This window comes from Talpa europaea (assembly GCF_964194135.1).
Source record: "Talpa europaea genome assembly, chromosome: 13".
Lineage (NCBI taxonomy): Eukaryota > Metazoa > Chordata > Mammalia > Eulipotyphla > Talpidae > Talpa > Talpa europaea.
Window position 1 is genome coordinate 64,496,511 of NC_140080.1, and position 22,241 is coordinate 64,518,751.

Consider the following 22,241-nt stretch of genomic DNA (forward strand, 5'->3'; position numbering starts at 1 on the left):
CATTAGAACAATCACAGGTTAAACAAATTTGGGTAAAAATGATCTTGTCAAGGAATAGAACATCTCAGGCCCGTCTTGTCCTTTCAAGCCACCATTCTCTCCCACAGATAACATCATCATGCCTTTAAATACCATAGCTTACTTTGCATACTTAAAAATTTTTTTTTCCCAAAGATTTATTTATTTTTACACAAGAGCTGGGGTACAGGACAGAGGCATGAGCAGGTGAGAGGATTCTCCAGAGACAGAGCAGGGAGCAGAACAGGCAGGGACCGAAATACACTGCTGAGGGGAGCAGCGGGAGTGACAGGAGAGGTCTGTCGCACCATGTGGGAATCCCCCTGGCCGACCAGGAATTGAACCCGCTCTGCAGAGGCTGTGGACAGCTTCACAGCGCTGCTCTCAACTCGCTGCGCCACTGGGGATACCCTTTTAAACTTCTTATAAAGGAATCATATGTTTTGTATATTTTGCATCTTGCTTTTTTTTTTTATGATTTTTTGTTTAAAGATTTATTTATTTATTTATTTATACAAGCACTGGGTACAGTCAGAAGCGCGGGAGGATGAAAGAATTCACCAGAGCCAGAGCAGGGAGCAGAACAGATAGAAGGACAAAGTACACTGCTGAGGGGAGCAGCGGGTGGCAGGAGAGGGCTGCGCGCCATGTGGGACCCTCGCCTGGCGGCCAGGGATCCAGCCAGCGCTGCAGAGGCTGCGGGCAGCTTCACAACCCAGCGCTCAACCGCTGTGCCACTGGGGAGGACCTGCATCTTGCTTCTTTTTGCTCAAAATTATACTTGTGAGTCCCATACCTTAGATCAGGTTGTGGTGTGTGGCAGTAATTCACTAATTTTATTTTCTGAAGTTTCCCTGTTTGTTTGTTTATTTATTTGTTTATTTATACAAGCACTGGGTACAGTCAGAAGCGCGGGAGGGTGAGAGAATTCACCAGAGCCAGAGCGGGGAGCAGAGCAGGCAGAAGGACCGAAGTACACTGCTGAGGGGAGCAGCGGGCAGCAGGAGAGGTCTGCGCGCCATGTGGGACCCTCCTCTGGTGGCCGGAAGCAGCCAGGGATCGAACCAGCGCTGCATAGGCTGCTTGAAGTTTCCCTGTTTAAATATATCACTCTTTATTTTACTCAATTCAAATACTAATGAGCATGTGGGGTTTTCTGATTTTGGACCTTTGTAAACAATTCATCCTTGAACATACTTTTTTTACAACTCTGTTAGTGCCCACACAGAAGAGAAATGTCTGGATCATTAGCAATGTAAAAGCTCAATTTTAATAGTTACTGCCAATTTCCCAAATAGATTGGAGTGATTTTCTCTCCTATCAATATATGAAAATTCAACTTGCTTATTATCTTTAACACTTGTTTCTGTCCATCTTTTAATTTGAGTTATCTGGTGGTGGTGCCGTGGATATCTTACTGTGACTTTAATTTGCATTTCTCTGGCGCGCAGACCTCTCCTGCCACCCGCTGCTCCCCTCAGCAGTGTACTTCGGTCCTTCTGCCTGCTCTGCTCCCCGCTCTGGCTCTGGTGAATTCTCTCACCCTCCGCGCTTCTGACTGTACCCAGTGCATGTATAAACAAACAAACAAACCAATAAATAAATAAATAAAATACATGCCTCTTTAAGAAAAAATAATTTGCATTTCTCTAGTAACTTATGAGGCTGATCACTCCATCAAAAACTTATTGAGCACTTGGACATCGTTTTTTGTGAGGACTTTTGCCAATTGTTCTATTGTATGTCTTTTTCAAAAAGTGTTAAATATTTTAGGATATAATGGATGTTAGCCCTACTTTTACTACTTTATTATCGTATGAAGTAAATTATTAGTTATTTAAATTATTTCATGAATAGCTTTTATTATTTTAATAAAGTTTAATACATTCAGACTTTTCTATTAAGTTAGTGCTTCTTGTGTCTTTTTCTAGCCCATATCATGAAAATATTCTCCTCTGTTTTTCTCTAAAAGCCTATGCTTTCCCCTTTCCCACTTAGATCCACATAGAATCTGGTCATCGGAACTACAAAGAAATAGTAGATATTATAATGATAATTGTAGTAATAGATGCCATTTTCTGTGTGCTAAGTAGCCGACACCCTGGAATTTTAATTCTCAAAAAATATACTGTGGTGTAGGTGTTACTATCTATATTTGAAAGATAAGAAAATTGAAGTCCAGGGTGATTAAAGTGACTGTTGTCCTCCTGATAACAAAAGAGTGGATTCAAATCTACGTCTGTCTCATTTCATAGACCACATAATGTTTATTTCACCAGATTTCCCTTAAAGGAGTACCTATTTGTCAGCTTTTTGTAAGTAAGAACCTTAAAATCTGTATAAATATCCAAAATGTAAAAACTCCAATTCCATCAGAAAGAAATCAAGTGAATAAATAAAACTAAGAAGTAACACTTAATGGAAATTCTATAGCAGCACATCAATAAAATATGAAAATATAAAATGATGAAAATAGTGCACTGAGAGCTCAGAAGAGAAGAAAATGGATCAAAAGGATTGGTAACAATAGAGTCTGACAAGTGAAATCGTTAATGTACTTCTTCAATCTGCAAGCTTTGTTGAAAAGCAAGTGAGAAAGAGAAAGAGCAGAAAAAATTGATGAAAGTCAGAGACATAAATAATTCTGAGTGTCACCACTTTATAGGTAGGTTTTTAAGTTCTTACTCAAGGGACTTCTTATTTCCTCATTATTACTTTGTTTTCACTCAGGTAAGCTCTCATCCAGATAGAGGAGATGGTATTTTGTTATATCAGCTATTGTCAACATGACAAAATGGAAAGCTTATGTTTTATCCCACTGGTTAAATCAGAATATGGCTTTCTATTAAGTTATTTTTATAGCAGGCTTCTATTTTAATAGATGAATTTCAGTGGAATAAAAGCTCCAAATAAAAAAGTGAAAATAGAAATACAGCACATTTTAATCTCTTTCACTAATATTCACTAACACCTCTTTCACAACCTTGAAAATCATTGCCCTTGAGTAAATAAGGAGAAACCTGTGATATTCTTTTTGAATCAGAATAAGTGTTCCATGTGATCGACTATGTAGTCTTTTACCCACTTACATTTTCTAAGATCAATATCCTCTGAACTCTGGGTGCCTTTGTGTTTTTATTATTGTAAAAACATGATTTTTCATTAAGGTATTTTAACAACTCTGCAACATCTGAAACCATCAAAGTTGCAGCCTTTATTCCTTAGAACCGACTATTCCTTAAAACAATGCTTAAGAACTTACTGATTTAAAGTAGAGAATCAGCTTTTGAGTCATTCATTTGATTTGATAATGATGAGGTTGTTGAAATAATTAAGGCACTTAAAAGTTTATGAACTTGTTATAAAATTAAAATATATATATAGAAATAGAAATGTCATCACTACCTGCCAGACTGAAACAATGTCACACCTCACTCCATAATTTTAGTTGAAGGAAATTTTTGTAAGAGTGGAATGTGATATGGAAGAAACAATGTACTACTGCAGTAGGATAAACTTTTAATGAAAATATTTGAGTAGAGAGAGCTCAACACTTTCTAGTTGATTCTCCTCTACTCAGATTCCAACATTAAGTACTCACTTGGTGATAACATAAAGAAAGAGTCTTTGTTACCCACAGTCTCTTCACCCAAGAAGTGAACAGATTCAGGCAAAGACCTTGCCATAGAAGACTGGAGAACTGAAAACTGCTGTAGCTTTCTCAGAGATGGATGGGACCGACAGGAAGAACTTAGTAAGAAACCAGGGAGGAATGATAGAGTAAATGAAAATTCAAAATAGACCCATATAATGAGAGAGAGGAGTGGTCCATGTTCAAAAATAAGTTTTGACTCTGTGGAAAATATGGCAGTTCCCGGGGTGAGAGGAAAAGACTTAGGAGGCAATATGATAGTGTATTGTCCTGGAAGCTTTGGGAGAAGGCGAGTGAAACCATGTAGTTTTATAAATAAAAAGCAAATCAAGCGCCTCCCCGGTGGCACAGCGGTTGAGCGCTGGGTTGCGAAGTTGCCCGCAGCCTCAGCAGGGCTGGTTCGATCCCCGGCTGCTCCCCGGCCACCGGAGGAGGGTCCCACATGGAGCTCAGACCTCTCCAGCCGCCCGCTGCTCCCCTCAGCAGTGTACTTCGGTCCTTCTGCCTGCTCTGCTCCCCGCTCTGGCTCTGGTGAATCCTCCCACGCTTCTGACTGTACCCAGTGCTTGTAAAAATATCGAATTTTAGAAATTTCCCATTTGCTTGCACTCAGCTGCCTGCATAGAGATTATTCTATTCACTGTCCTGAAGTGTTCATCTACTATTTCAATTCCAAGTATAAAAAAATGACATATCTGTAATATGGATAATTCCCCTAACAAAACAATATACTAAATGCTGACAGACAATAGTTATCCATTCAATTAGCACATATTTATTGAGTCCTAATGGGCAGGCATATTCAAAATCTAGGAGCACACATCTAAATATACATAATTTCTGGCTAAGGAGTTCCCAGCTAGTAAAAGGCATGTACAAGTCAGCAAATTACTACAAAGCAATTGTACTTACTGCTCTATAGACGAAAGAGCATAGCACTATTTGAGTAAGAAAGAAAGAAACGAAATTTTACCACAGATAGAGGCAGGCAGGCAGGGAGGAGGAGATGCCTAAACTAATTTTAAAGTTTAAGCAAATTGAATTTACTAGATAGACAGGAATGAGAGGACAATTTCAGAAAAAGCTAATGTTTGAGTGAAAGCGTCTAAATATTAGATTCTGGATAGTCTTCTCACTCAAATTCATCCTTAAGATATGGGAGGCTTTAATAGATGTGATGTTGGCATATTCTGGGATTTGCACTGTAGAGTTTATAGTAGCATGTTGAGATTATTCTGAAAATGACAATACTAGTAGATGTAGTAGTAAAAATAAGTGCTGCAAATTATTGTTTACTGTAGGCAAGGTATTCTTTGAAGTACTTTCTATGTAATATGTAATCCTCCTAACAATCACATGAGGTCAACTGTATTATTGATTCTGTTTCATAGTGGGAAAATTGAGTCTCTGAGTGGTGAAGTCTCAGTCACATAGTTTATAAATGGCTGAACCAAGATTAAACAGTGAGTTTGGGACAGAATTTGTGTAATTAAATACAACACATATAAAGAAGTTCTTATATTGATGAAAAGTCATTTGAATTTTTTTTTAGATTTATTTATTTATGCATACAAGAGCTGGAGTACAGGCCAGAGGTGTGGGGGGTGAGAGGATTCACCAGACAGAGTGGGGAACAGAACAGGCAGACTGACTGAAATACACTGCTGAGTGGAGCAGCAGGTGAGTGGGTGGCCCCCAATTTGAATATTAAAAGGAACCGAAAAGAAACTAGAAAAGATAAGGAGATCTTGAGCAATATTTAAGGATAGCCAATAAGATATCAAGAGGAACACAATATATGCATTTTGGATGAATTTTCAACAATAATTTCTGTACCAGGCCTGCAACAGGTGGGGGTTGGGGATGCCATGGCACACCAGCCTTCACCAGGCCTGCAAGGGAGGCCCAACTCTGGAATGATCCCTGACCTGCACAACCTCCCTGTGCCAGCCCCACCCTGCTGATTTCTGTGCCTGAAAGGCTCTAGCGAGTGATGGGATGATTTTTTGATTTCTGGATAGAATCATCTCACCTTCTTTCAAATCAAATTTTATTGATTTACCAGATGTTTACAAAGCCTTTTTCAGTAGAACAGCTTCATGCTCCAACACATGCATGTCCTTCATTCTGCCACCACCAATGGCCCAGTTGCACTAAACTATCACAGTGACCTTCCCCCCTCCTCTTTCCTCCCTGCTCCTCTTCCCTTCTGGTAACCCCATATATTATTTTTTTCACTGAGTCTAAGAGCTATTTTTGTTGTGTTTTGCCTGTTTGTTTTCTTTAGTTATTTATAGTCCACAAATGAATGAAACCATCTGATAATTGTCTTTTGCTTTCTGACATAAAGACCTCAAGTTCTATTCGTACTGTCACAAAAGATATGATCTCATCTTTTAAAATAACTGAACAGGGCCTCACTGGTGGCATAGCAGGTTGACCGCAGTGCTGTGAAGCCTTCTGCAGACTCTGCAGCGCAGGTTTGAATCCCGGCCGGCCAGGGAGATACCCACATGGCGCAACAGACCTCTCCTGTCGCGCCCGCTGCTCCACTCAGCAGTGTTTTTGGTCATCTGCCTGTTCTGCTCCCCACTTTGTCTCTGGTCATTCCTCTCACCCTCCTGTGCCTCTGGCCTGTACCCCAGCTCTTGTATAAATAAATTAAAAAATCTTTAAAAAATAAAATAGCTGAACAGTTTTTCATTGAGTATGAATACCACAACTTCTTGATCTAATCATTTGTCCATGGACATTAAGGCTGATTCCTTGACTTGGCTATTAATAATGCTGCTCTGATAGTGCATGTATCTTCTTCTATTATTGTTTTGATAATCTTTGTATTAATATTTAGGAGTGATATTACTAGATGATATGGTATTCCATTTCGCGTTTTTTACGGAATGTCCATATAGTTTTCCACAGAAGCTACATCCAATTATATTCACACCAGTATCGAGTGAGTGTTCCTTTTTCTCCATATCCTCACATTTGTTGTTTAGTCTTTTTGATGTAGGCCATTCTCACAAGTGTTGGGTGATATCTCATGGTGATTTGATTTGCATTTCCCTTATAGTAAGTGATTTGGAGTATTTTCTCATGTGCTTGTGGGCCATCTGCATGGAGCGGGTGTGTTCAGGGGTGAGGTCAGTTGCTGAACATTGTGTGCATGGGCAGGGCTTGTGCCTGTGGCACTGCTAAGAGCTCTCTTTGGGGTTTCATATCTGCATCACTGGAGCCTGGCATTTGCAGCTCCATTTCATTGTATCTGCTAGATCCCCCTATCTGCCCAATCCAAGGGTAGTGGGTAAGGGGACTGGTGCCTTCTGAGCTTTGTCTTCCTCCCTGGGGGCCCTGACCACTTGGCTTATTGCAGCATTTGCAACCTATCTTCACGTGGATATAGCTTCCTCAAGCAGTTCTTCCTTTCCTTTTCTTGCATTGAACCACTGTTTCCATCCCGGCTTACAACCCTCCCCACTCAGCCAGAGTTGAATTTCCCCAACATCTCTTTTGTAATGCTCTTAGCATTAGTCTCTGATATTCTCCAGGTGCTTTAGTTTCACCCCATGTCATAGGATCCTCTGAATCCAGTGCCTGCCTGGACTAGACTAGTTTATTCTCCCTGAGGCAAAGCAGGGAATTTCCTCTGATGTCATCTTCCTTTGCACTATTGTATATTTGTTTTATATTGAAAAGTCTAGCACAAATTTGCAAGTCAGAAGGAGGGGTTCATAAAGACAGGACACTGAAAGGGGCTCATAGACTACTGAAACTCTTAAAGGAGGTGGGAGAGAATGGACTCCTGGGCACAGAGTGAGGGGAAATCTCTGAGCAGAGGCATCACGTTTAGATACTGGAATCAGGAGGGGCAGATTATAGGGACTGAAGCCACTGCTGGCTGCTGAATAGATTAGTCTGCAGGTAGTAAATTCTCATGTGTCAGGCTCCTCACTAACCTTTGTATCTGTGTATAGTCCTAAGTCTTACCATAGTCTATGAGAGAGGGCACCAGCCTAGAGAGGTTATGTGACTTACTTAAGGTCACTTGCTTTAGAAACTATTATCCCACCCACAGAGAATCCAAAGGACTATATTGAAAAATGAATAAAGTGGGAATATAATATAGCACTGGACCACCCAAAGGAAAACTATATACCAGAAATAACCAGCTAGAAATATGAAATTTTTATTCAATAAACATTGAAAAATCAAGAATATGGGAAAATATACTTATGGAGAATTTGTGTGTGTGTGTGTGTGTGTGTGTGTGTGAGAGAGAGAGAGAGAGAGAGAGAGAGAGAAAGAGAGAGAGAGAGAGGTGAGGGGTTGTGGACCTTTATACTGAGACACTTTTTACAACTGGAGCTGGTTAGAGTCAGCATTCGAACTTGAAACCAGGGCTATGTAATTCCCCTCCACGTTGTAGACAGTGAATCTTGTCTAGATGCAAGCCCCTTCAGATAACACAATGTACACTGAAATAGGCAACATACTCTTCCAATGGTTATTCCTGGAATAACCATTGTATAGTTACCAACACTCTGGATGACGGCCCTCATGGGGTCAGCAGTGGTGCAGGTTTTCCTCTGTGTGAACTCCTGTTATAACAAGGACACACAAAAACATCCCTATGGCAACCAACCAAAAAGAAGCATAATCATGTAATTGTGCATAATAACTTTGTATAAGAAAAAGACTATGAATGTTCAAATACACCATATAATTTTGCCTCAGAAAGGACTTCAATCCAAGTGTCTTGAAGATCGCTCTCAATCTCCAGAAAACTGACAGATAACAGAATAGGGAAGGCCATGGAAAGTTCTAGTACAGGCAGTGTCAGTTCGATGGTCCTCACCTCAGTTGGGATGAAGTACATTTCCTGTAAGCTCTTCTATATCTTCGGATAAACAGTTATGTGGTAATGAAACTTTTCAAGACTTTTTTTCCTGAGACTATAGACAGAGCTACTTCTTGCTTCTCTTCAGGCACAATATCCTGACATTGTTTATTTTTATTTTGTCTTTTTCTGAAAATGATTTGAGCTATCTTACAAAATTTAGAGTCTTTACCAGAACATAAACATATGTAAAAATAAGCATAGGAAAATAAACTTATGGAGAAGTGCGTGCGTGCGTGTGTGCGTGCGTGTGTGTGTGTGTATGTGTGCGTATGACAGAGAGAGAGAGAGAGAGAGAGGTGAGGGGGTGTGGATTTTGATATTGAGACACTTTTTACACTGGAGCTGTTATTTAGTTTCTGATTTAATCTATACTTCCCTCCATAGGGTAGCACAATAAAAAAAAAGTATCTCTTCTAATTTCACAAAATGCAAACCTATATTTCTGCTACAAGAAAAGGTGACAATAAGTCTCTCTTGAGAAAAAGTGAATGGACAAATAAAGATTTCTCATCCCAGACAAAAGAAAATAACCTAGGAAGGAAGCCAAAAAAAGAGAAGATTCCAAGGAGAGAGATGGAAAGTAATGCCAAGAGGCAAACTCATAAAAAAGATTTAGTGATCTGGCTAATTAAAAATTTAAAAGCTTTATTTGTCAAAAACATCATAAACAACCTAAATGTTCCAAGACAGAGGGCAGGTTAAAACAATTTAACTACATTTGCTGTGTAGGTGGGAATTTGCTGAGCCAGAGATGTCTTTGGCTGAGGAAGGTTGAATATCAGTTCAAGGTCACCCAGCTAAGATGTGAACTGACATCTCTGCTCTGTAGCACAGGCTCTTAGCCATCAGTTCTCTTTTCCTTCTGAACATTTTCCTGGGTTTTATCTATTTTGTTCTCCTTTAAAACCTGTTTCCATCATTACTATTTTGTTTTGTTTTTGTATTCAATATATTATTTAATTATTCTTCAATTAGTGATATTCATGATTTTTCAATGTTTATTGAATAAATAAATTCATATGTCTAGCTGGTTATTTCTGGTATATAGTTTTCCTTTGGGTGGTCCAGTGCTATATTATATTCTCACTTTATGCATTTTTCAATATAGTCCTTTGGATTCTCTGTGGGTGGGATAATAGTTTCTAAAAATAATTATAATCATGTTTTCCGCTTTCCAAAAATGAAGATTTTTTTTACAATACCACACAACTGTATTTTATTTTATTTATTTATTTATTTAAGATTTATTTATTTATTTATACAAGCACTAGGTACAGTCAGAAGCACGGGAGGGTGAGAGTATTCCCCAGAATTTACCAGAATTCACCAGAGCAGGGAACAGAACAGGAAGACTAATGAAGAAATACACTGCTGAGGGGAGCAGCGGGCGCAGCAGGAGAGGTCTGTTGCGCAATGTGGGACCCTAGCCAGTGGCTAGGGATCAAACCTGCGCTGCAGAGGCTGTGGGCTGCTTTGCAGCCCAGTGCTCAACCGCTGCACCACCAGGGGAGGCCCCAAAATGAAGATTTTTTTTTAAGTTAAAAATACCCTTTGTCTTAATGTCTATATCAGAAAGTCAGAACTATATAAAGTGATAAAGGAGCTTTTGATGTCTTTGTTTAGTCCATTAACAAGAATGTTGCTAATGTTTTTCTGTTAAAAGGGAGCTAATGTTTGTATGCTATTTTTTTTTCTGTTTAAAAATGCTGTGAAACCAAACAAATCAATGTACTATATAAAACAAAAATAAACTTTTAGGCTGTAAGAGAAATCCGTGATTACCAGAGGGAATGGAGTTAGGTGGGGTGGGTAAATTGGGTGGAAGGGCTCAGTAGTACAATTACAGGCAAACTTTTCCTGTAGAACTAAACTTAATGTAGTATATATTCCTAGTGATTTTTTTATCACCTGAAATATATAATGTTATAATATAATACTAAGTCAATAAAAAAGTAAAGTGGTTATTCTCTTTCACTTGGAGGATGCATCATTCTATTCTCAGTTTTATAATTTTTTTTTTTTTTTTTAAGAAAAGGAGTAGATGTGCCTCCCTGGTGGTGGTGCAAAGGGCTAAGTACAGCACTATGAAGCTATCTGCAGTCTCTGCAGCATGAGTTTGATACCCGGCTGGGGAGCTACCCACATGGCACAGCAGACCTCTCATGTCTCACCCGCTGCACCCCTCAGCAGTGTATTTCAGTCAATCTTCCTGTTCTGTTCCCCGCTCTGTCTCTGGTGAATCCTCTCACCCATTCCCCACCTCCCCCGCACCCCTGGCCTATACCTCAGTTCTTGTATGCATAAATAAATAAATCTTAAAAAAAAACAAAGAATGGGAGTAGGTATTGAATTTTATGACTGACTTTTCAGTATCTATCTTGTAGGTCTGTATTTTTTTTCTTTTTGGATTATGGAATTAAACCTTTATATTTCTGGTATATAGATTGTTTTTGTTTCGGTGGACAATGCTATATTATATTCTCACTTTATGCATTTTTCAATATAAGCTTAATTTTAGCTATTTTCCTTATTCCTAGTTGGTATAAATGCTCTACAGGTGTAACAGATAATGTCAACATAGTATTTTTGCTTTGATTTACATAAAATTAACCTAGAACAAAAGCTAAAATGCAGATTCTGTGGCAACAGTCCTGGAGATTGTGATTCAATAAGTCTTGGGTGAGGCTAAGAATTTGAATTCTTAGATTCTCCGAGATTCTTTTGCTTATGATATGCAGACTAAACTTTAAGGAACATGGTGTGACGAACCATTGACTGCTACTTAACAGTTGTTGTCGTAAGGTAAAATTGAGATTAAACTAATTTTAAATTTATTTATTTGTTTGCATTTAAGAAAACTGACATACTTTCTCCAGTTTTGCTAACATCATTAAACAAATTGAGGCCTTTATAGAAGATACTTTATGATGTTAAATGCTCATAAAGCATGCAAATTTTCTGTCATTTAAGAGTTTAAGAAATACATAAAGAATCTAACCCTGAGGTTTTTGTTTGTTTGAGGTATTTCTTAATGACTTATTTTTTCAGTTTCTGCTATGATTAGTGATTTAATAAAAATTGCAAATTTAAGAGATGGAAGAGTAGACCACTTTGACCAGAACATATCATACACAAGAGATTCTAGGGGATACAGGACTAGAAAAATCACATGGCATTGTATCTCATATTGGTATAGAATGAATCACTTAGAAATCATTTTTTTTAAGGATTTGTCAAGTTTTAATCAGTTTTAAGTTTTGCTTAATTTTGATTGCTTCAATAAATTCTTTCATTTTTTATCTTAATTTTTTTTCATTTTTTACATCATTGTTCATTTCTAAACAGTATTTGCTTCTCCCCACCCCCTCAGGTGTAGTCCCCATAGAGTTTCCTTCCCCAATGCACCCGGGCACCATCACCTCAGTCCCCTGTGCTCTTCCTTCCCTCTCTCTGATCCCTCTCCCGCCTCCTCCCCTGAAGGATGTCTCTGATTTATAATTGTCATTTTCTGCTTTGTTGTGTTTTGTACTGTTATTATTTTTTTTACACTATGCTTCAGTAAATTCTCAAATGCTCACAGTGACTTCAATTTTAAGATAGGGAATCATTAGAAGATAATTAAACAAATTGGCATTTGGTGAAGTAAAAGTTTTGTTTGCTTAATTTTGTTCCCTCTTTCCTTCTCTCCTTCTCTCTCTCCCTCCAGTCCATCTTTCATCTGGGGTGCTGAAGTCCAGGATCACTAGTTAGACTCCTGCCATAGAAAGTCATAAAACCAAATAGAAAGCAGACACTTCTCCACCCACAAGATTCCTCCCCAAGCCCCATGAAGATTACCTGAAGTTGGGATCACATGGGCAGGATGGACACTGTCTTGGTACATAGTGATACTTCTATACTATTCCAGTATGATATCTTTTGAAATTGACCCAATGATCTGATTATGATCTGATCTGATTATGTTGGGGGCATGTAGGGTAAAATGATTGTCAGGCTTTTCTGCCTCCTGCCATTAGGATTGATGATGGATCCCTGAGGTCCTGAATGCATGCCTGAGGGCAGGCAACTGGAGTAGGGTGTGGGCATGCCTAGGTGGGTCCATCTGGGCTGAGACGGGACTTACAAGGGCGGCGTCACAGAGGAAAGTAACAGACCAGAAGGAGAAAAGAGTGAGAGAACCAGAGGAGAACAAGCAAGAGGCCACAAGAGAACATGCGAGAGAGACCAGTAAGGAGTGAAGATTCGTCAGGGACTTGAGGCCTACCAGCCTCCAGGCCCCCTGGCATCCCTGCCTGCCAGGTACCTGGCAAACTTTACAAAACCCTGAAAAAGCCACTGATGGCTCCAGGACTTTCCTCCTTTACCCTGTCTGCTTGGATCATAGAGATTCTGCTCTGGCCTTTCCTGCTGCTACAGGGGGGAAAGGATGTCCTGAACAAACTCCACAAATAGGTTTTATGGACCTCACCCCCACCCCAGACCAAAGAGAGCCAAGACACCAAGGACTACAAATCCCATAATGTCATCACCACCTAAGGGAGGATTGCTGGGAACTGAGGGTGGAGTTAAGCAACGAGGTTTGGTATATAACCAGACATGTGGGCCTTGGAGATCCTTGTTTTTTTGCTGGTTTCAGCATGCTATTGGGGTTCCATCTCAGTGGAACTGGTAGGATGCATTCACCAATTTATTTCTCTCTCTCTCTCCCTGAGTTATTCCTTTCTTCATTTCCCCTTTTTGTAAATAAACCCTTTACTATCCTTTTTTGTGTGCTTGTATTTGAATCTCATTGTAAGTCCCTTTTAAGCACTTATTGTGGTGAGGATCCAGTCAGGCCAACCCATTCTACATTGGGGTTGCCCTTATGTTAGTTGATACTTAAGTTATACTTCACTATAGTTCTCCACTGAGAATTTCCTTTTTTAAAAAAACCTATCATCCATGGTTACCAATTCATCTTTAACACTATACACCATCACAACACCAGAGGTGAACTAGGAAACAGCACGCCACACAGGCCAACATAATATGCAATCCAATATACCAACAAACAAAATGAACATGAGCCATAAATAGCTGATTAGGCATGTAGTATCACGGTAATCACCAATTTCTAAAAACTTCATGTCATAGAACAGTAAGGATTCAATAAATAAAAGACACATTTCATTTGTACATGAATATCTTCTGAGCTAGATATTTGAAGGCATCTGCCTGCAGATCTGTTCAGTGCTGTTACTTTTCCCAGCTTCACTTACGTCACACAGCTTCTAATCCCTACTTGCTGCCCTAAATAATCCACTGGAGCAGCTACCTTCTTTTGACATTTTTAAATTTTTTTAAAGATTTATTTATTTATTTATTTATGCAAGCACTGGGCACAGTCAGAAGTGTGGGAGGGTGAGAGAATTCACCAGATTTAGAGCGGGGAACAGAACAGGCAGATTGATGAAGTACAATGCTGAGGGGAGCAGCGGCAGCGGGTGGCAGGATAGGTCTGCGCACCATGTGTGACCCTCGCCCAGTGGCCAGGGATCAAACCAGCGCTGCAGAGGCTGCAGGCAGCCTCGCAGCTCAGCGCTCAACCACTGTGCCACCAGGGAGGACCTAATGTTTTTTTTTTTTAACTGCCCTTGACTTAGCACCAGTTGAGGTTTGCTAGAAATCATTTCTATATAAACATTATATCATTTATGATTCAACACTGAGAATAGATTTTATCTCCATACTCATTAATGAAAGGACCAGGGGTTGGGGTTTCAAAGGAAGGTACTGATTGGGAAACCAGATGCAAGTGTCAGTAAGAAAAGGTATCTCATGGGACAAATAAAATGCTACAGTGAATCATTCATAGTACTTGGGTCAGATGAGACATGCAGGGCCTATGCAGTAACAGTCTCCTCTGAGCATCCTGCTGTCACGATTTAGTTTGCCATCTCAGAGCATTTCTTGCCATCTATTTAATCTGGAAAAATCTTTTGTAGTCCATTTATTATTATTATTATTATTTTTTTAAGATTTATTTTATTATACAAGAACCGGGGTATAGGCCAGATTCACAGGAAGGTGAGAGGATTCACCAGAGACAGAGCGGGGAACAGAACAGGAAGACTGATGAAATACACTGCTGAGGGGAGCAATGGGTGCGACAGGAGAGGTCTGCTGCGCCATGTGGGACCCTTGCCAGCTGCCTAGGATCCAACCGGCGCTGTAGAGGCTGTGGACTGCTTCACAGCATGGTGCTCAACCGCCTGCACCACCAGGGGAGGCCCTCCATTTGTTATTTTATACCTCCCATGGGATGTTAATCTAAATGTTAACCTCCCATGGGATGTTAATCTAAATGTTACAAGACTTGAAGTTTATAGACTTTTAGGGGCTATCTTTATGTAAACAAATGAAAAAATCTCATTTTTGCAAATTTCATAGAAACATAAGTCCAATTTCATAGAAACATAAGTCCATAAGTCCAAGAGGGCTAGGGCCCCTCTTGTGAACCATGCAATTAAGTGAGGGGCCATTAAGCTAAAAAGTCTCAGCTTTATGATAACATTGATTGTGACTTTAGTAAGTATTTAAATTTTAACAGCAAGTTGTAAGACATAGTAGCTTCAGATATTTATTAAATGATAGAGGGGAATTTTTACATTGGTCAGAAAATTATGGGCCACAAGTTATACCAGTAAGGAAATAATTATATATATATATATTATATATATATATATTTTCTGTTACTGTAAGGGTCAAGTCATGGAAGTTTGAATGGGACGTTAGTGTGACTTGTTTTTAAATTCACTGAGATTTTTCTGGTAATTTGCCAGATGCCTCTATGACTAATACAGTATTTGCCAGATATATTTGAAAGGCAAAACATCTCCACTCTTCCCAAACTGCAGTAGAATGAATTATGTCCTCCCAAATCCACACACTGAAGCCATAATTCCCAAATAATAATTTTTGGCAATGATATAGACATATTGGAATCAAAAGTGCACTATAGATAGAAATGCAAAAAGGTGCAGCTTCTATTGGAAGACAGTATGTCTGTTTCTCAAAAAATTAAAATTCAAACTGCCATAAGATACTGGAATTCCTCATCTGGGTATAGATAAGAGAGTTGAAAGCTAGTCTCAACAAATATTTGTACAACCATATTCATAGCAGAATTTATCATAATAACCAAAAGGACACAACTCATGTGTCCAGCATAAATAAATGGAAAGCAAAATGTGGCATATACACACGCAATAGAACATACTCAGCCTTCAGAGGGAAGGAAGTTCAGAAATATGCTACAACATGGATGAACCTAAAGACATATTAAATAAGCCAGATATAAAAAGAAAATACTGTAATAGCTCACTTTATATGAAGTATCTTGAAAAGTCAGTTTCATAAACAGGTATTGCCAGGGGCTAGAGGAAGGAGAGAATAAGAAGTTGTTTAATGGGTGTCAGTTTTATAAGATGAAAAGAGATCTTGGGTTTGTACAACAATACAAATGTATTTAAAACTATTGAATATACACTTAATAATGGTTAAGTTGGTAAGTTTTATATATAACCACAATTTAAAAAATTTGAAATCCTTTAATTATTCTTACATAAAGTATATTATCATTTTGCCATATATTTTTTGAATAATGCATCCCATTGTGCAGAAAATCCCATTTTTGTGTGTGGCTTTGACTGTACATCTGGTGCAGCTATGGGCTCTAAACTGAACGAATAGAACCAGGCATGAACAAAAGAGAAAATGAATAAGCACGCACATCCCAACCATTAGTGTACTTAACTCTTCAAATGGGAACTTTTGGAATGTTTTAATTTAGGTTTCCTGATAAAGAGCCTATTTTTGACTTGAAATAAAGAAAATTAATTCTACTATGGGCTTCAGTAGTGATGATAATACTGGGAACTGATTATACTTTATAATGTTACCAGATAGGGTAATTTTTAAATGTTTTATTGGATCTATGAAGGAATCATTGTGTGACCTGCATTTAGAAAATCTACTCTCCAAAGAATTATCTGTGGTTTGGCTATTATTGTGAGGTCAAGTTCTGTGTTTGAAGTTGATTAATCCCTTTATGGGGGTGACTGTTAGAACTCATACTGTTTACAATTAATCCCTTCTGTAATCAGGCTCTGAGTTATTTTTATGTGAAATATGAGAAACTAAGCAATATTCATATCTCATATATAGACACATAATAGTGGGCAATAGTCTTGCCATTATCTATGGATTAATTCATATTTGATAGAATTATCTCTCTCCAGAGATAGATCAGGAAAGACTTTTAAAAGAACAGATTTCCATACTAACTTTGAACTTAATCAGCTATTTCGTAATTATTCCAGTACTGCTACAAGGAATCCCATGGCTTCTTATTATTCATAGCAGCAAGACAAAAATGTATGCAACCTTTCTTCATTTTAGGAGGTGGCAAGAGGTCTCAAAGATTACCCTTCACACGTTAATATTTCAGAACTCTATTAGTTCGGTGTGGTGGTAATAAAGAGGAACTTTTAAGATTCTTCAGTGTTCTTCCCTTTCCTAATTCTCAAAAGCTTCTTCTGTGTAGCTAAATTTTGTTTAGTGCTTCTGCCGTATTGTGAGTTGTCATTTATAATGTTTCCTAGTTAAAGTATTTAGTTTTTGCCATTTGAAATGAAAATACAAAATAGTTTACTCCTGTAAACTTACTGTTTGTATTTCTTCAACTGCAACTAACAAATGATTCTGGAAAGATTTCAAGAATGTAGTCAATTAGTCATAAGAATTGTGTAGGCCCACATTTCCGTGTTTGCTTTTTTTCCCCATCTCATTTTTATTTTTATACACTATTTATTTCTAAGATATCTTAAACATTAAATTCTTATGTACTATATATATAAATATTTAAGATTTATTTATCTATACATACAAGAACTGGGGCACAGGCCAGAGTTGCAGGGGGTGAGAGGATGCACCAGAGACAGAGCAGGGAACAGAACAGGCAGAGTGACCGAGACACACTGCTGAAGGGAGCAGTGGGTGAGACAAGAGGGGTCCGTCTCGCCATGTGAGTAGCTCCCTGGCTGGCTGGGGATTGAACTCGCGTTGCAGAGGCTGCAGACAGCCCCACAGCACTGTGCTCAACCCCCTGCACCGCCAGGGAGGCCCCTGTAGCATATATGTATTAAATTACATATTGCATTGCTTCCTGAAGTAGGTAAAATATTTAATTGTATAGGAATGCATGAATTCAACTGGAGGTATTTTTTAGTCTTTACTCTTGAGGTTGCTACCCGATTCATGAAGACATAGGAGACAGACAGTAATGTGTTACAGTTTGCTGATAGGAGTTCCCTCCCAGTACTCTAAGCTTCTGGAATTGAAGAATTACCTTTCCCTAGTGTGTGTGTATTTTGTAGAAGCAACCGAGGTTATTCTGATGTATAGCTTGATTTAAGAACCATTGTGCTAGAAATGTATCCCCAAAATGATCCTATGAGAAGGACACACACAGTTTGTGACCATTGGCGGGGCCCCCTGTGCATTCACAGCAGGTAGTGGGGTCTGTCAAGATTAGCCTTGCCATTCATCTCTAGGAAATTACCACGTTGGCATTAAACTTGAAATCTATTTGCCATCCCTTGTTTAAAATATTTTCTACCTTCATACAGTGATCACAACTTATAAAGATTCATGGACCAATCTTATTCTCTGTGTTGCTAAAAAACAGTATCAAGTGATATCAGGTATTTAAACCAGTTCATTTTTCTTCAATGAATGGAAATACATGAATTGGGTGATTTATCATTTCCAGAAATAATTCTCTTTTCATTGTCAGTAACTTAAGACTCACACCCAGAAAATACAGTGTTGGTAAAATTTGGTTGTTTTTGTTTTCTCTATTCCTAGAGAAAAATGAAGCCTAGTGATTAAATATAGAAACTTTATATTCAGAACATCTGAATCCAGCCCTAGTTCTTCCCACTTACCCTGTTACCCTGTTAGGAAGGTTATAGAATCTCTCTGTTTCCTTGGTTTCCTCATTAGTAAATAAATAGATAAGAGTTGTGAGAAATAAATGCAAGAGAAACAATTAATACTGTGTTATGAAATATTATTGTTATTAAAATTTAAGAGTACTGTTTTATATTACTTTCCCCCAAAGTGATTTTAGTTGGCCATAGAAAATCTAGTAGCAGGCCTCCGTGGTGGCGTAGCGCGTTGAGCGCAGTGCTGTGAAGCTGTCCGCAGCCTCTGCAGTGCCGGTTTGATTCCCAGCCGGCCAGTGTGATACCCACAAGGTACTGTAGACCTCTCCTGTCCTGCCTGCTGATCCCCTCAGCAGTGTTTTCCGTCGTTCTGCCTGTTCTACTCTCCACTCTGTCTCTGGTGAATTCTCTCACCCTCCTGCACCTCTGGCCTGTACCCCGGTTCTTGTATAAATAAACAAATCTTAAAAAAAAGAAAAAAAAATTAGATGTAATCTTGTAAGAAGATCAGGGGTTGTTTATTACTGCTTAAATATATATACAGTTATATCTATAAAAATATGGTTATTACTTCATTCCAAAGCCTAAAACATGCCAGGATGATTTTAATTTTATTAATCTACGTGTTTTTATCTATCTATCTGGCCATCCATTTATCTATCCATTCATCCCTCTATCCATCTATCCATGAATCTACCCATCCTATAAATATTTGACAAGTCTCTTCCACAGAATCTGTACCTGTGAAATAAAGAAAAACAAGACACATTATTTGCCTTTAATGATCTCCCATTCTCTGATGGAAAAGACAGACAGGTAAATAGGCAATTGTAATACTAAGTGTTAAATACTACAAGCAGGCTATGATTGGGGTGATGTAAAGGGGACACAGACGACGAGTTTCAAAGCCTGAAAGCTTAGGGAAAGCATTCAGTTGCTCTAGTAATGATCAATTTATGTAAAATGCATTGTTTTTTTAGTTGACCTTAGCCAACAATTACCTTAGATAAATGTGCTCATAGGCTTACAGAAAACACTTAGGGTAAACCTGGACTCTTTCAAAGCTGGAAGAGAGAAACTTCTTTTTCAATCTCATGGCTATTTTGCTTTAGGGAGCAGAACATACTGATTATGGCTATTTTGCTGCCTTTCAGTCCTGTTTGGAAAGGGTGTTCATGTGTTTTATATAGCTGAGTTGAATAAATCCCAGTACTTACCACTATAATTTACTGCATGTGAAACTTGCTTGTTCCCTCAATCACAAAAGAAATGCACTAGGGAAAGTTTCCATCCCACTTTTATATTTCAGAAGTAAATGTATGTGCACAAAACACATACAAAGTTACAAAATTTAGTTTAAACATTAATAATTATTTTAAGTCCTATATTCTCAGATAATTTATTGTGTGGCCACAGGAATTTTTTAAAAATCTTTCATTTTTATGTAGTTAAAAATGGATAATTATTATATAAAGTCTTTACGGTTTTGAACTTAGAAAGCTGTGTGTTTTTATGTTAGTTTGCTTGCTAATACGAAATGTTAATATACCTGTACTCTGATTTTTTTTTAATTCAATGTTTCTAGAAGCAAGAAATCTTATTATCTTTTTTTTTAAAGATTTATTTATTTTTATACAAGAGCTGGGGTACAGACCAGAGGTGTGGGAGGGTGAGAGGCTTCCCCAGAGACAGCAGGGAGCAGAACAGGCAGATGACAGAAACATACTGCTGAGGGGAGCAGCGGGCACAACAGGAGAGGTTTGCTGCATCATGTGGGATTCTCGCCAGCTGGCTGGATCGAACCTGCACTGCAGAGGCTGCAGATAGCTTCACTGTGCGGTGCTCCACCTGCTGTTCCACCGGGGAGGCCCAAAATCTTATTTTCTTATTGGGAATTTACAGCATATGTAATAAATGTCCCCAATGAGTGAGTAACAATTTCAATTTAAAAGAATGAATGAAAACACTGCAAAATCCTTAAAATCATTTGTCCTGGAACATTCAGCAATGGCATTAAATTTAAGATAACATGGATATTGCCACAGGCACAAGCACACACCAGCTGCATAGGCTGATGATGACGAGGCTTGCCAGCTTCACTCTTAGTTGTTGGTTGTCTTTTTTATTTTTCAAACCTTTTAAAAATGTTCTTGGACCACTTAAAATAATGAGGAACTAAGCAACACACTCATTCCTTATTTATGAACCAGAAACAAGAGATCAAATATGCTTTGGGAATGTAGTCATTAAAACACACAAACATGACTGTTTGGATAGAAGCAGCCATTTTGGATGGAAAGTTTGAAGTCCCTTCATTATTTTTAAAGACCACCAACAAAGCCTTCTAAAGAAAGCCTTTTCCAAATACTCCACAACTATAATTCAGTGTTGATGAAACACAAAAAGTGCAAGTGGAAGGCTAAGTGCTCCATCTAGAGTACAAAGGAACCATGTTTTAAACAACTGGGAGGAATCTGTTAGAAAAAAAACAGTTTTTCAGAAATACCCTTTATAACACAAACAGATGGGACAAAGATGAAACATTATTCCATTGCTTGCAAACTTAGAAACTGCTGCTTGTTAACTGAATTAGAATTCAATTAGAATTCTAGAATGAGAATCAATTTGGAATTCTTAGAATTTCTTGCTTCTTTAGTGATTCTTGGAAATTACTTGTTTTTCAGATTTAGCAATGTAATCATACACAACATTGCAATAATTCAGTGAATCCCTGGATGCATTAAATAAATTATAAAGGTCAACTGAAAATTATGGTAAATATGGAATCAGTTTCTTAATTATTATTTAACACAATATGTTAAAAATATTTTTTATCTTCCATTGAGAATGAAACATTTGGTGTATTTAAAATACTGAATATTGTAGCCTCCCCCATATCAGTACTCTAGAAGACCACACTCATAATAAAGTGTTTGTATTTTGCTAATATCTCACTTGTTTGTAATTAAGCTAATATTAGATGTGCTGAGGTAGGTAGGAATAACTTGCGTAATATCCCTATGCTTCAATATGCTGATTTCTTTTCACAGAATTATACAACACAGAAGAAGCAGAAGCAGAAAAATTTTCCAAGCATATAGTTCAGATATATGACACTGATTAGGAATTGTCCCAGATTTGATCCCAATCATAAACATTTACATTGACATTACAAAAAACAAGTTTAAAATTGAAAGAAATATTTCTTAATTATCAGCGATAAATGCCCATTAATCATGTTAGAGGAAAAACTTAAATTATCTAGTACAGAGGACAAAATCATTGTTTATGAAGAGATGATTAAGAACATGTAGTCTAAAATGATGTAAGGAATAAAAATACTATGGAGGGCGTCAGGTCATTAATTAATAAAATATTGTTATTTTTGTCTTTCATATTTGTCAACTTGAAATTTACATTTTTAATAATTTTTTTCTTATTATAAATAATATTTACATTCTATCTAACTTTGTATTCTTTTTCTTTTTTTTGGATAAAATACTTGGATGTAAAGCCTGAAACCATAAATACATGAAGAAAACATAAGTAAAATATTCAGTGGCATGAACCTCAGAAACATCTTTGCAGAATCATTTCCAGCAGCAAGAAAAACAATGGAGAAAATAAACAACTAGGACTAGATCAAACTAAAAAGCTTCTGTACAGTGAGAGAGACAGTGACCAA